The sequence below is a fragment of the Eretmochelys imbricata genome, chromosome 14 (assembly GCF_965152235.1).
Source record: "Eretmochelys imbricata isolate rEreImb1 chromosome 14, rEreImb1.hap1, whole genome shotgun sequence".
Taxonomy (NCBI): domain Eukaryota; kingdom Metazoa; phylum Chordata; order Testudines; family Cheloniidae; genus Eretmochelys; species Eretmochelys imbricata.
The window spans coordinates 50,854,868-50,865,958 of record NC_135585.1 but is presented as its reverse complement, the minus strand read 5'-3'; the positions used below and the strand labels follow the sequence as shown (position 1 = coordinate 50,865,958).

General features: G+C 48.0%; 1 protein-coding gene and 1 pseudogene across 2 annotated transcripts in view; both read left to right on the top strand.

The window, feature by feature from the left end:
* Window positions 1-11,091, top strand: part of LOC144274626 (uncharacterized) — a 223,107-nt gene that overhangs the window by 157,022 nt on the left and 54,994 nt on the right. The gene's annotated exons all lie outside the window — the stretch shown is intronic.
* The window catches only part of LOC144275158 (tripartite motif-containing protein 10-like), a 29,094-nt pseudogene continuing 19,966 nt past the window's right edge, over window positions 1,964-11,091 (top strand). The window contains exons 1-3 of the transcript XR_013347994.1: window positions 1,964-2,400; window positions 4,264-5,131; window positions 9,707-11,006. The product of XR_013347994.1 is annotated as a tripartite motif-containing protein 10-like (transcript). The remainder of the gene's footprint in view (window positions 2,401-4,263; window positions 5,132-9,706; window positions 11,007-11,091) is intronic.

Here is an 11,091-nt window from a genome sequence, read left to right as displayed (position 1 = left end):
AGAATGTTATTTAGAAGAAAGTCCAAATCTGCCACAGAGGGGAAAAAAGTTTTGAGAGCAGTTTTGTGCCCTGCCCTGTTGACAAAATAAATTAGTAGATTTTAGAGGCTGAAGGAACCATTAGATCGTGTTGTCTCCTCAGCTTTCTGCATTACACAGGCCAGAGAATTTACCCCCTGGGTCCTGCACCTGGCTAAGTTTCACAAGGCCCGACAAATACAAGTGCTCAGCTTTCACCGTCCCCCATTTCCAGCTCCACTTTCTCCCTCAGGTCCTTGCTTCTCCCCCATTCCCAAACTCCACTCCCCCACCCAAGTCCCTTCTTCACACAGTCCCCTCACCACCATGCCCCACACTCCATGGTACAGCCGGTCCCAGTTCACTTCCCCCGGTCGCACCCAGGTGCCTCATCAGATGTCACCCCTCCCTCCTTCCCCTCACCGCCTTCCCCTTGCCCCATGGTTCCCAGTTGCTGGCCAGAGTGGGGGTGATGGGCCCGGCTGGGGAATGGGCAGGGCTGGCCAGAAGATGGGGTGAGGGATCCAGCTGTTGGGGACCAGGCTAACACAGGGGTGAAGGGCCGGGCTGCCTGGGACTCCTGGCTGACTGACATGGGGGCAAAGGGTCTGGTGGGAGGGTGGCTGGCTGGAGTTTAAGTGAAGCAGCTGGCTTTGGGGGGGGCCTGTCCGGAGTTGAGGAGAGGGACCCTGCTGAGAGGCTGGCAGGAATGGGGGGATAGGATGATTAAGACTGGAATTTTCCAAGGCCTCTAAGGAGGCTAGGCCACGGGAGGCAGGCGGCCAACTCCCCTAAGCAACTCTGACAATTCCAGTCTGACCAGAGCTGGGGAGAGGGGACAGTCCCAGCGGGCTGAGGTGAGGGTGCGAAGGATTGGAAATTTAAATAATATTTCATTGAACAATGTCCATGCCTCAGTTTCCCCTATGTAGTGAAGAGTTAACGAGGTGGTGGGGGAAAGGGTGTTTTCTTTGCAGAAAGATCCAGGTGGGGCTGACCACTACCTGACTGGGGCTAGGCCCAGACAATGGGCCAGCGATTTGTTAACTGGCAACTGAAATGAAACCTCCAGCTGCAGTGTAAACATACCCTTGGGATCTGATTCATAAATCAGAGACGACCCTGTGCCTGCCAATAGTGGGGAGGAGGGGTGGAGTGAGGGGACAGAGTGAGGGCAGTTGGCTTCTGTGGTATTACTGAGCGTGCTCATTCTGTGTGAACACGCTCAGTACAAGCCAAGAAGTAAATCTGGGGGCGGGCAGTTGACCCCTCATTCCCCCCTCCATGCATTGCCTCTGTCCCTTGTGGATCTTCATTAATGTCAGAGGAGTTACAGCGGTGGCTCTCAACCTTTCCCGACGACTGTGCCCATTTCAGGAGGCTGATTTGTCTTGCCTACCCCCAAGTTTCACCTCACTTAAAAGCAACTTGCTTACAAAATCAGACACAAAAATACAAAAGTGTCACAGTCTCACTATTACTGAAAAATTGCTGCCTTTTTCATTTTTACCATATAATTATAAAATAAAGCAATTGGAATATAAATATGGTACTGACATTTCAGTGTACTGTCTACAGAGCAGTATAAACAAGTCATTGTCTGTATGAAATTTTAGTTTGTCCTGACTTCGCTAGTGCTTTTTATGGAACCTGTTGTAAAACTAGGCAAATATCTAGATGAGTTGATGTACCCCCTGGAAGACCTCCGCATCCTCCCAGAGATACGCGTACCCCTGCTTGAGAACCACTGAGTTACAGCAAAGGAAGATTTGGCTCTTCAGATCCACTTTTCATTCGTTTCTCTGCTGGCTCTGGCTCTGGCCCGCTGACAAAATTACACGTTGCAGCCTAAAGAAAACCCTGAAGCAAACACCAAAACAATACGCACAAACAAGCTTGCGGGGAAAGAAACATCCAGTTGCTGGATAAGACTCAAGCCATGTCTGTGATGAGGAGATTGCAGCTGATCTTCTCTCTTTTACACAGTAGGAGCGGTGGCTTCTGAGAATCCAGCCGAACCTCTCCAATAGGAGGCCGCTTGCACTATCCTTGTGACTTGCTTATAAGATCCAGTGTTCACGGTTGGAGAGAGAACGTTTGCTGTGCCTGCATTAGCCAGTGCTTGGAAGAATCACCTAGAAACATCTCTCTGCTGTGCAGAGAAACCCGGGGGAGCGTTGTAGAACTGGGCAGACCGTTCATTCTGCAATCGGCCAAAAATCCAGAAGCAAAGAGGGTGTGTGAGAACCATCAGGAGGAATTTGCTTTGTTGTCTGAAGAGGGGCCAACAGCTCACCTATGTGATCTGCACAGCGCACAAAGAAACCATGTTACAGCTTCCACAGAGACAGCCGCTGAGCAGTGCGAGGTAGGAAATTGCTGGTGAGTGAAACGTATTATAATAAAAACCACCAGTAGAAATCAAGTAACTAAATGTGAGATCTGCTGCAAGACATTTTACAACAAATCTCTAAATATTTGCTGCATTGTTTATCTTATCAGAGCTAGAATGATGGGATGGTAATTGCTAGGATCACTCTTTCACCGATAAAAAGAAAACCAGCTCCCGATGTCTCCCGAGCAGTCTAGAATTTAGAGACACTCTGCATTATGCAGTAAGTTTGTTGTTCAGTTCCCTTCAAACTGATCCTTCTCTCTTTGCAGTCAATAGCCAGTCTCCTCTTGACTACAGTAGGAACAATGCCTTTTGGGGTCCTGCTATCTGCCTTGGTTGTTTTTTATATCCTCATATTTCCTATATAGCCTTTTGTCTGTTCTTTATCCATAGGTATTTTTACTTCTGTGCTAACTGCTCCAACTTCTTCTGTTTCTTTGTTGGGGAAGGAATCCAACATCTCTGCTATTTTTGAGACATCATTAATGGAGAGTAGATTGAATTATTCAACATCTAGAAATGTAACCCCTGTTTTTTCCAATCGCGAATTATCTACATACGGGAGCTGTGCTTTTTATGAATCTGTTTGTTATTTAAACTCCATGGATTCATAAATACCCAGGAACCACTGGGATCATCAAGTCTGACTTCTGGTATAGAGGCCATAGAACTTCCCTGAAATAATTCCTGTTTGAGCTAGAGCATAGTTTTCAGAAGAAAAATAATAATCTGGTCTTAATTTTAAAATTACCAGGGTTGGAGAATCAACCACCCCCCTTAGTAAATTGTTCCAGTGGCTAATTACCCTCATGTTTAAAAACTAACACCTTGTTTCCAGTCCGAATTTGTCCAGCTTTAACTTCCCATTATTGGATCTTGTTTTTTCTTTGTCTGCTAAATTAGTTGTCTGCTAGGACTTTGACTAAAAGTTTGTGTAAATTAATTTTAGCCTCTGCATCCAGAGGCAATGCATAGAGGGTGGGGGAATGTGGGGTCACATGCCCCACCCCAGATTTGCTGCTTGGATTGTACTGATCATGCTCACTGAGGAAGCCAGGTGCCCTCACTCTGCGCCCCCCCCCCCACACACACACACAATATCAGCTGGCACCGGTGTCTCTGCCTGGATCCATGTGTCACACCAGATCTCAGTGCAGTTCCAAGTGACCGGGCCAGCTTCCTGGGGGAGGGCGTGGTCCCAGTGCATTTATCTCTGTGAGACACATTTTGACCGAGGCGTCACCCCAGCATGTCAATTCCTGCAGCTCCAGTTGCAGGCACAAATTTGTAAGTGACTCCGAAACTCAGGTTTGAGCGTGCACCTGGGCCTTTAGTTTGCAGGTGGGGTATGGCTTGCTCATACACAGGCTGCTACTATGCCTATGCAATGTTCATGGTTTGCTGCTGATGCCTTGTGATTGGACGCCAAAACCACATGGTTTTGTTTCTGTTCCCTGGGTGATTTGACTTAGGGTGACCAAATGTCCCGATTTTATAGGGACGGTCCCGATATTTGGGGCTTTTTCTTATATAGAGGCCTATTGCCCCCCACCCCCGTCCTGATTTTTCACACTTGCTATCTGGTGACCCTTTTTTTGACTTCCTACGGTTCATAAATCGGTAGTTTCTATTTTAGTGGTGGAGAAAAGGTTCCCCAAGCCCTAATCGCTGGGGTTCAGAGCGTTAACGATTAGACCTGAGAGATTAAAGACATAGATCTGAATTGACCAGCTATTGGTAACAGTGAAACTGAAGTAGTGATCAAAAAATAAGCTTATTCTGGAGCTGGAGGAGTCCCTAGTATGTGGCGTGTGGAGCTGAACTCCCTTTCCTCTCCCTCTGATTTATAGGAGGCCAGAGACACACTGAACAGGTACGTGGCTCCTTCTCACTCCCCCTCAGACTTCACAGTGCAGGCCAGGGGCTTGGGCACTGGCTGAAAGACACATCTCCAATGTTACACATCTGGGTGGTGATATTTTATGGTGGGTTTTTGTTGTTTGTTTTCTTAAAGCCCCAGTTCCTGGAGTCATGTGATTACATTAAAATCTCAGCCGCTTCTTTTTTTTAAGGCAATTTCTAGCTCTCACGGCTGCAGAGAGGAGCTTTCAAATATGCACCCAAAGAGCTGGCAAGCTATAAAACAGGAAATAAGCAGCTGTCAGGGATGGACATTTTGCCTAGTCCCTGTGTGGGAATGGCGGTGAAAAGACTCCCTAGTATTTATATTATCATGGTACCTATAAGCCCAGCTGAGATCAGGACCCCACTGCATACACACAAAGAGACAGACCCTGCCCTGGAGAATGTACAGTCCAGACAAGCCAGACAGAAGGTGGGAGGGGAAGTAACTTGCCTTTAGTCGCCCAGCAAGTGTGTTGCAGGACACAGGGAGCTGAAGCCTGGTGTCCAGGTTCCCAGTCCAGTGCTCTTTCCACTGCTCCACGCTGCCCACCTTTGTGGGTCTTTCCCCATCACTTCCCCAACCTCGAGAGAACTTGCAGACCCATGCCAGGTCCAGGCACAAATGGGCCCCTTGATGTTTTGCTGCCACTTGATCTGAGCAATCAGGTGAAGAGTAATAAATGTGTGGTTAGTGTTTTTCCTCCTCTAGCCGTGAGAAGGGGAAGGTGCATGCTGCAATGGCTCTTTCTCCTGAACCGAGGCAGCGGACGCCGGAGTTCTCCCTCAACCTCCAAACTCTGAGGCAATTCAAAGGTAAGACACACAAATCCCCGCTCCAAAATTTCATCAGGGTGCAGTGCACTTTCCCCAGCCACTGAAGGTTCTGCTGAGTTTCCCATAGGGACCAACTCCATGGATGTTATGGGGCTGGAGCACCCAAGTCCCATGGGAAAAAAAATAGTGGGTGCTCAGCACCCTCTGGCAGGTGCTCAGCACCCACTGGTGGGCCCTGCTGATCGGCTCCTCCCCTTCCCCCCAGTGCCTCCAGCCCGCCACGGATCAGCTGTCCAGTGGCAGGCAGGAGGTGCTGGGTGGGAGGGGGTGGAGCAAGGGTGGGGTGGAATGGGGCAGGAAGAGGGGGGAAGGGACAGGAAGGGGTGGGGCAGGGGTCTTGGGAGAAGAGGTAGACTGGGACAAAGACCCACACTCAGACCCATGTGGGTTACCCTGCGTTTAGCCCAGTAAGCCTTACATGGGAAGAGGGGAGCTAGGATGATAGGGCAAACACATAAAGGGTCCCGGCCCTTATCCAGGCTGTATTACAAGGGTGCTAAGGGTTCCAGGCCCAGCCCTAGGAGCCTTAAAAGGGTTACAAAGGGAGTTAGACAGCAATGATTAAATGGCATTGGTAGCTCCTCACCGTAGCTTTTAACTAGGGAAATACCCTGGTTAAAATGCCTCTGAGCAAGGCATTTACAGCTGTTCCCAAAAGCCGTTTTCATGAGCTTTAGGGAAACCATTTGTAGGGGCTGTGTTATATCTCAGACAACAACACAAAATTCAGCAAAGATAAGTGTAAGGTGTTGCACATAGGGATTTAAAACCAAATGCGCAAACACCGAATGGGGGATAACTGGCTTGACAGCAGCACTGCAGAGAAGGATCTGGGAGCCGTGGTGGATCGCAGCCTCAGCATGTCTGCAATGCGATGCTGTTGCAAAAAAATAAAAAAAGCAAATGCAGTTTTAGGCTGCATTAACGAGCAGCATAGCATGTGTAACCCACACACCTCCTGAGTGTGGTGTTCTGTCTCATCTAGCGGCACCGATTCTAGCGGAGAACTGGAGCCCGGGCTTTCACTGGTGCCTGTTTCCTATCAGGTCCAGCAAAGCGGTAACGTACTGCCCAAAGAGAGTGCAGGCCTCCTGCCCAATCCCTGTCCTCCCCCTCAAACGCTTACCAATGATTCCTCTTTTCATCCAATGAGCACCCGCCCTTGCCTCTATATATGAGCTCAAAGTTGTACCGTATTTCCTGTTGTGGTTGTTTGACCGGTGTTTTTGGTTTTTGTGGTGTAGCGACGTTGAGACATTCACTGCCTGGTTGAGGTGAGACCAAGGCAGGTTGCTCGGAAATCTACTTGCAGGGAGATGCCACAGAGTCAGCAGGCACCTAACGCTGTTCGGAAGCATGATCCTTGCTGCAAGTGGGATGCAGAAGATTAATCGGTATCGATTTAGCACTTGTGGAGCTGCAGGAGGTTTGCTATTGCGGCTCCTCCCTAGAGGGAGCAATTAATGAGTTTGCTCTACAGCCTTAGCTAACAGCCGGTTGTTTTTTAGCTCAGGCTGTAGAGGCTCATGCACTAAGCTCCAGAAGTCCCAGGTTCGATCCCGCCTGCTGACGCCCGGTGTCTGTCAGTGTTACACGCCTTACACGTCATGGGAGGTGATAGTACCACTCTGCTCGGCGCTGGTTAGGGCTCAGCTGGAGGACTGTGTCCAGTTTTGGTCGCCAGTGTATAGAAAGGATGTAGAGATACTGGAAAGCAGCCAGAGGCAAGCGACAAAGATGATCAAAGGGGTGGAATGCAGCCATCTGAGCAAAGGAGGAAGGAACTGGGTATGTTTAGTTTGGAAAAGAGGAGATTAAGGGGGGATATGGTAGCGGTCTTCAAATACTTGAAAGGCTGCCATAAAAAAGACGGAGAAAAGTTGTTCTCTTGCCACAGAGTGCAGGACACGATTAAATCTCAGGAAAATCTTCCTAACTGTAGGAAGAGTAGGATAATGGAACAGATGCCGAGGGAGGTTGTGGAAGCTCCTTCACTGGAGGTTTTCAAATGGAGGCTGGAGAGCCATGAGTCTTGGATGGTTTAGAAACAACAAATCCTGCATCTGGGCAGGGGGTTAGAGTAGATGACCCTTCCTAACCCTATGGTTCTGTGATTCTAACCGCTAGGTCAAATGACCCCAAATTTGGATCATTGACCTTAGCCAGAGCCCCCTTGAGGCGGAGCAAATTTCCAGGCAAACTGAGTAACTACATGGATTTTAGAGCACTTAGAAGTCAACAGAAAGCTGGTCTAAACCTTAACTATAGCAGACGTGGTGGTGCAATATAACAACAAGGGGAAATCTCCTGACCAATGAACTTTCTTACCTCGAAATTGAAAGGACAAATCAGCACTTTGCAGGAACATTGGGATTTTTAAAAAAAGTACTCATTAGCAACTAGGAAATTCAGGATGAAGGGGCCAAGAAACACAAAGATACAATATTGTTTAAATAAATACATTAGGGCAGAGACAAGGTGGGGGAGGTCATATCTTTTATTGGACCAACTTCTGTTGGTGGGAGAGACATGCTTTCGAGCTACACGGAGCTCTTCTTCAGGTAAAAGATAATCCCTCACCCGCCTTGTCTCTCTAATATCCTGGGACTGACACTGTTACAACACTGCAGACATTCGGGCAGGACATCATAAGAATTACATTGCAAAAATACACAGCATGTCAAAGCAAGGAATTTCTCAGGTCAGGTCACTGATGACCGTAAGCGCCAAATTCTCCTGGCACCAGTGGGTGCTCAACCCCCGGCCCTGCCCCACCCCCATTCCAACCCCTTCCCCAAAGTCCCCGCCCCAACTCCACCCCCTCCCTGCCCCGTTGGACTCCTTCCCCAAATTCCCACCTGGCCCTGCCTCTTCCCCACCTCCTCCCCTGAGTGTGCCGCAAAACAGCTGTTTTGTGGCAGCGTGCGCTGGGAGAAGAAGCAGGATTGCGGCACACTCAGGGAAGAGGCGGAGGTGAGCTGAGCTGGGGGCGGGGAGCTTGGCTGCCGGTGGGTGCAGCACACCCACCAATTTTTTCCGTGGGTGCTCCAACCCCAGAGCACCCACGGAGTCAGCGCCTATGCTGATGACAATCTTAACTCTTCCCCCACTGTATGACAGACTCTGCAATATCTGTATCCATCCACACTAGGAAATATTTGGGTGTCTTGTAAGTTTAAGCTTCTTTCCAGAACTTTAGTTGGTTGATAATTATCAGTGATTTTGTTTTTGGGGGGAGGCAAGAAGGTGAGAAAATGCCTTTTCAACTAAATGGAAATTTACACACACACCCCACTGTCATTAGTTTTGTTTTATTTTATTATTGGAAAATCGAACCCCAAAATGTTTTTAGGTTTTGACAACTGTCAGTTTTATGTATAGATATAACCCCACCACCACCACCACCAAAAAAAAAAACCTTTACAGGGTAAAAATTTCATTCTCTTCTCATCACAAAGACTTGCTTATAGACTCATAGAAATGTGGGGCTGGAAAGGAGATGAAGTTGTCATCTAGTCCACACACCCCCGCACTGAAGCAGGCTACTCTTGACAGGCATTCTCTAACCTGTTGTTCAAAACCTCTGAGGATGGGGGATGCTAAAATCTAAAATGGTTTGGTCACATTAACCCTTCTTTAGGACCATGTGGAGTCCACAGGAGACGAGCTGCTTTGCCCATTTCTGATTCATCACGGTACATGGGCGTCAATTATCCCACCTTATTTACAAAGATCCTATGGCCCAAGAGTTGCACAAGGGTCCTCGTGCATGGAGCTGGCGTGTCTATGTAAACTTACCTCCTGTGTCTAGTTCACAGGTGTACAAAACTGGTGGATGCAGTGAGGCAGCATATTTATTATGTATTATTGTGTATGCATGAGAGGAGCTTTTAAAATGATGGTTTATTGTTCTCATTTTCTTAACTCCACTCTCAGTGCAGTGTTCACTTCTACCCCGTCTATGGCTATGGACTAAGAACTTGTATACTTGATCCTAAAAAGACACATTTTACAGAACCAGGAGGGATGGAAGCATAGGTGCTAGAATTAGGGGTGCTGCCATACCACCCGTCTTTAAGTGGTTTCCATCATATACAGGGTTTACAGTTTAGTTCAATGGCTCTCAGCACCCCCACTTGTTTCAGCTCCCCTGGATAGAAAAAGGGAAAGATGGAAGAGTGAGTACCTAGAGGGCAGAGTTAAGGTTATTTGAATGACCATCACTAATAATGTCCTATCTTTTCAATGTTTCTTGCTTTTAAAACATGTCCTTGTACCTTGCTTTATCCTCACCTCCGAATGTCCCAGTTTTTTAACATTGGTCGTTGATAGCTCCAGCATCCCTGCTAGGCCTTTAACATCCAAGGGTTTGGTGTGGACTTTCTGACTTACCTTTCACCTAGAGAAAAGAAGTTGTTGTCAGGGGGACACTGAGTGCACCCAATTGTAGATGATTATTTTGTACTAATGTCTAACCTCTTGAATATTCTGTCCAACCTTCCCCCCAGTGCTGAGCTCAGCGTCTAACACTCTGATTCTCTCTCTGTTATGCAGTGAATGTGACTCTGGATCCAGACACGGCAGGTCCTGAACTCATCCTCTCTGAGGACCTGAAAGGTGCCAGATGGGGAAAACCAAGTCAGGAGATGCCTGACCGTCTGGAGAGATTTGACACTGATCCCTGCGTGTTGGGCTGTGAGGGATTCACCTCGGGGAGACACTACTGGGAGGTGGAGGTGGATGGGATGTTCTGGACTGTGGGTGTGGCCAGCGAGTCTGTGAGGAGGAAAGGACGTATTGTCTTTCAACCCAACACGGGGGTCTTGGGTTTGCAGAAATATCATCACCTCTGTGTGGCACTCACCAACCCTTCCAACACCTATGTGCCCCTCAAAAAGAACAACAATGAGATCGGCGTCTATTTGGACTATGAACTGGGGCGAGTGTCATTTTACGACCTCAGCAACGAGGAGCTGCTCTTTGCTTTCCCGCCGGTCTCTTTCAATGAGGAGAGAGTTTTCCCTTACTTTTGTGTATTGTTGTCCCACATAAAACTGTCCCCCGGAGGGTGATGCATGGCTGTGATCCCAAGAAACTGGATTCTCTGGCCTGTGGTGTCATACTCTCTATGATCCTAGAAGTTCTTGCTGAACCTCTTCTAGCTTCCATTGCCCTACGCTCTATGACCCTGGAGGATTACAATGTTCTTGCTGAACCTCTTGTCACTTCCATTGCTCTAAGCTCTATGACCCTGGAGGATTACAATGTTCTTGCTGAACTTCTTCTGGCTTCCATTTCCTTAGGTTCTATGACCCTGGAGGATTACAATGTTCTTGCTAAGCCTCTTCTAGCTTCCATTTCCCTAAGCTCTATGACCCTGGAAGACAACGTCTTTCCTGTAGAGCTGCTCCGAGCTATGTTATTAGTCTCCATGCCTCAGAAGGACTCCCATGTTTCCTCACAGAAAATCCGAGGCTCTCAATCCTGGTCTCTATAGCTCTGCAAGGAGTACAGTGTTGTTGCAGAGTCCTGTTTAGCTTCTTATTTTCTAGTCTCTATGCTCCTGTCAGGGTCCCATGTTCCTTCAGATCCCCTGCTAGCTCTCTGTCTGCAAACTGGACCATCTTGAAGTACAGAACGTGACACATTTTAATGGCAGAAATTAAGGAAAGAAAATCCTGAGTGGGTGTCTCGATTCAGCCTGTATGACCGTTGTGACAGATATTGCAAATACACGCAGCCTCTTTGGGAGCGATTGTTTCCACTTGATAAATGTGATCTGTGTGCTTGAGATGGGCCGGACGACATGGGCCTGTAGTATATTCACAGACCTATGGCTCAGTGTGTATTACAGGTAATTGTATGTTCCCGGCTCACTGGGTGGATTTTCTGGGGAAGCTGGGAAGATCAGTGCAAGTTCCTGTGGTTGGTTACACAGA